The sequence below is a fragment of the Nerophis ophidion genome, unplaced genomic scaffold, assembly GCF_033978795.1.
Source record: "Nerophis ophidion isolate RoL-2023_Sa unplaced genomic scaffold, RoL_Noph_v1.0 HiC_scaffold_84, whole genome shotgun sequence".
In the NCBI taxonomy this organism is placed as follows: Eukaryota; Metazoa; Chordata; class Actinopteri; order Syngnathiformes; family Syngnathidae; genus Nerophis; species Nerophis ophidion.
The window spans coordinates 330,638-335,000 of record NW_026907006.1 but is presented as its reverse complement, the minus strand read 5'-3'; positions in this window follow the sequence as shown (position 1 = coordinate 335,000).

The following is a 4,363-nucleotide window of genomic DNA, read 5'->3' as shown; positions in this document are numbered from 1 at the left end:
GCACGGGATTTTTTCTAAGTGTCACATGGAAGAGGCTAAACAGGCTGGAGGCCAGGCCTCTCTCGTTGTTGGACTTAGAAAAAATCCCAAAAGTGGACACTCTGACAAAATCACGCATGTTGACACTTAGGCAAAAAATCCAACTTTTGCTCCACGGAAGAAAGAGGCTAAGGAGGCTGGAACTTAGGCCTCTCTCGTTGTTGGACTTTGAAAAAATCCACTTTTTTTGCACGGGATTTTTTCCAAGTGTCTCATGGAAGAGGCTAGACAGGCTGGAGGCCAGGCCTCTCTCGTTGTTGGACTTTGAAAAAATCCCAAAAGTGGACACTCTGACAAAATCACGCATGTTGACACTTTGGCAAAAAATCCAACTTTTTTGGACTTGGCCCGGCTTTTCTTCCATTTGTCCCCCACTTGGGCTGGTTCACTCCTGGGTATCTTTTGGTCATTCCCGGGGGCCCCGGAGCTCGCGCAGCTCGCTGCGGGACTTCTGGAACTCCATCCTGGGTAGGATTTTTAAACAATTTCGGACCTTTTTCCAACTTTTTCTCAAATTGTCCCCCACTTTCGCTGGTTCACTCCTGGGTATCTTTTGGTCATTCCCGGGGGTCCCGGAGCTCGCGCAGCTCGCTGCGGGACTTCTGGAACTCCATCCTGGGTAGGATTTTTAAACAATTTCGGACCTTTTTCCAACTTTTTCTCAAATTGTCCCCCACTTTTGATGGTTCACTTCTGGGTGCCTTTTGGTCATTCCCGGTGTTCCTGCGGCTCGCGCAGCTCGCTGCGGGGCTTCTGGAACTCCATCCTGGGTAGGATTTTTAATCAATTTCGGACCTTTTTCCAACTTTTTCTCAAATTGTCCCCCACTTTTGATGGTTCACTTCTGGGTGCCTTTTGGTCATTCCCGGTGTTCCTGCGGCTCGCGCAGCTCGCTGCGGGGCTTCTGGAACTCCATCCTGGGTAGGATTTTTAATCAATTTCGGACCTTTTTCCAACTTTTTCTCAAATTGTCCCCCACTTTTGATGGTTCACTTCTGGGTGCCTTTTGGTCATTCCCGGTGTTCCTGCGGCTCGTGCAGCTCGCTGCGGGACTTGTGGAACTCCATCCTGGGTAGGATTTTTAATCAATTTCGGACCTTTTTCCAACTTTTTCTCAAATTGTCCCCCACTTTTGATGGTTCACTTCTGGGTGCCTTTTGGTCATTCCCGGTGTTCCTGCGGCTCGCGCAGCTCGCTGCGGGGCTTCTGGAACTCCATCCTGGGTAGGATTTTTAATCAATTTCGGACCTTTTTCCAACTTTTTCTCAAATTGTCCCCCACTTTTGATGGTTCACTTCTGGGTGCCTTTTGGTCATTCCCGGTGTTCCTGCGGCTCGTGCAGCTCGCTGCGGGACTTGTGGAACTCCATCCTGGGTAGGATTTTTAATCAATTTCGGCCCTTTTTCCAACTTTTTCTCAAATTGTCCCCCACTTTTGATGGTTCACTTCTGGGTGCCTTTTGGTCATTCCCGGTGTTCCTGCGGCTCGCGCAGCTCGCTGCGGGGCTTCTGGAACTCCATCCTGGGTAGGATTTTTAATCAATTTCGGACCTTTTTCCAACTTTTTCTCAAATTGTCCCCCACTTTTGATGGTTCACTTCTGGGTGCCTTTTGGTCATTCCCGGTGTTCCTGCGGCTCGTGCAGCTCGCTGCGGGACTTGTGGAACTCCATCCTGGGTAGGATTTTTAATCAATTTCGGACCTTTTTCCAACTTTTTCTCAAATTGTCCCCCACTTTTGATGGTTCACTTCTGGGTGCCTTTTGGTCATTCCCGGTGTTCCTGCGGCTCGCGCAGCTCGCTGCGGGGCTTCTGGAACTCCATCCTGGGTAGGATTTTTAATCAATTTCGGACCTTTTTCCAACTTTTTCTCAAATTGTCCCCCACTTTTGATGGTTCACTTCTGGGTGCCTTTTGGTCATTCCCGGTGTTCCTGCGGCTCGTGCAGCTCGCTGCGGGGCTTCTGGAACTCCATCCTGGGTAGGATTTTTAATCAATTTCGGACCTTTTTCCAACTTTTTCTCAAATTGTCCCCCACTTTTGATGGTTCACTTCTGGGTGCCTTTTGGTCATTCCCGGTGTTCCTGCGGCTCGCGCAGCTCGCTGCGGGGCTTCTGGAACTCCATCCTGGGTAGGATTTTTAATCAATTTCGGACCTTTTTCCAACTTTTTCTCAAATTGTCCCCCACTTTTGATGGTTCACTTCTGGGTGCCTTTTGGTCATTCCCGGTGTTCCTGCGGCTCGTGCAGCTCGCTGCGGGACTCGTGGAACTCCATCCTGGGTAGGATTTTTAAACAATTTGGTACTTTTTCCTCCTTTTCCTCCATTTTTCCCCCACTTTCGCTGGTTCACTTCTGGGTGCCTTTTGGTCATTCCCGGTGTTCCTGCGGCTCGTGCAGCTCGCTGCAGGGCTTCTGGAACTCCATCCTGGGTAGGATTTTTAAACAATTTGGCACTTTTTCCTCCTTTTCCTCCATTTTTCCCCCACTTTCGCTGGTTCACTTCTGGGTGCCTTTTGGTCATTCCCGGTGTTCCTGCGGCTCGTGCAGCTCGCTGCGGGACTTGTGGAACTCCATCCTGGGTAGGATTTTTAAACAATTTGGTACTTTTTCCTCCTTTTCCTCCATTTTTCCCCCACTTTCGCTGGTTCACTTCTGGGTGCCTTTTGGTCATTCCCGGTGTTCCTGCGGCTCGTGCAGCTCGCTGCGGGGCTTGTGGAACTCCATCCTGGGTAGGATTTTTAAACAATTTGGTACTTTTTCCTCCTTTTCCTCCATTTTTCCCCCACTTTCGCTGGTTCACTTCTGGGTGCCTTTTGGTCATTCCCGGTGTTCCTGCGGCTCGTGCAGCTCGCTGCGGGACTTGTGGAACTCCATCCTGGGTAGGATTTTTAAACAATTTGGTACTTTTTCCTCCTTTTCCTCCATTTTCCCCCCACTTTCGCTGGTTCGCTTCTGGGTGCCTTTTGGTCATTCCCGGTGTTCCTGCGGCTCGTGCAGCTCGCTGCGGGACTTGTGGAACTCTACCCTGGGTGGGATCATATGATTTTCAACCCATTTTGGACCTTTTTCCCGACTTTCCCTCCATTTCCCTCCCACTTTCGATGGTCCACTCCTGGGTGTCTTTTGGTCATTCCCGGGACCCGGGAAGCCTCGGGCCTGCGGCGGGACTTGTGGATCTCCATGCTGGGCATGATTTTATGAGTTTTCTGGACTTTCTCTTCCCCGGGACCCGGGAGGCACGCGGCTGGACGTTATGCCCCCTAAAATCCCTCCCTTTGCTCGTAAGGCCAATTTTCCTCCGGATTTACTCTCTATAGACCCCAAGGAAAAAAATACCCGACCGGCGTCCATTTTTGACATCGGTCTCCAATCTAGGGCACGCGGGCCGAAAGCGGTACGCCGGTTCCGAAATCCGGCCCCCGCATTTTTTGGGTATTTTTTGAAAAAAATGGCATTTTTGGGACCGGGGGGACTTGCTGGACTCAGTCCCGGGTGCGGATTTTGAAAACTTTGAGGACTTTTGGATTTTCCCCCAGCTTTTCTCCCCCACTTGCAGTTTGACTTTGCGGGGTGCGTTACGGCTGTGCCGGGCGTCCCTGGACTCGGGTGGCCAGCTGCGGGGCTGGTGGGGGACTGATTTTTGAACACTTTGAGGACTTTTGGCTACTCTGCCAGCTTTTCTCCCCCACTTGCAGTGTGACTTTGCGGGCCTTGTTACGGAGGTGCCGGGCTTCCCTGGACTCGGGTGGCCAGCTGCGGGACTCGTGGGACTGATTTTGGAACACTTTGAGGACATTTAACTTCTTTCCCAGCTTTTTTCCCCTCCACTTCCAGTTTGACTTTGCGGGGTGCGTTATGGACGTGCTGGGCATCCCGGAACTCGGGCGGCCGGCTGCGGGACATTTTGCCCTCCTCCAAACCCCAGCCCTCTTTGTTTATCATGCCTATTTTCTGCTGGACACACACCCTCTCTTTTGAGCTGCCTCTTTTTTTACATTTGGATATGATTTATTGATGAATGGATTTGTTTTCCCCTTTTTAAATGATGGTTGATGTCTACCTTTTTAATACTTGCTTCTGGCTGCAGCCGAGACTTACAGTGTGATGCATCCAACCCCAACCCTGGTTTTTGTTTCCCTTAAAAACTTGGGGAAATGGACAGCTTTTTGGGGGGGCACTTCCAGCAAATGGAGGGACCTATTTGGAATTCCCCACCCGGGTGGAGATCCACGGCGAGCCGGCCTTCCTAAAGGGACAGCAACATGGACACTCTGCCATCATTGCAGCTTCTTTTTTTTTTTGGGGCACTCTGTCATATTTCCA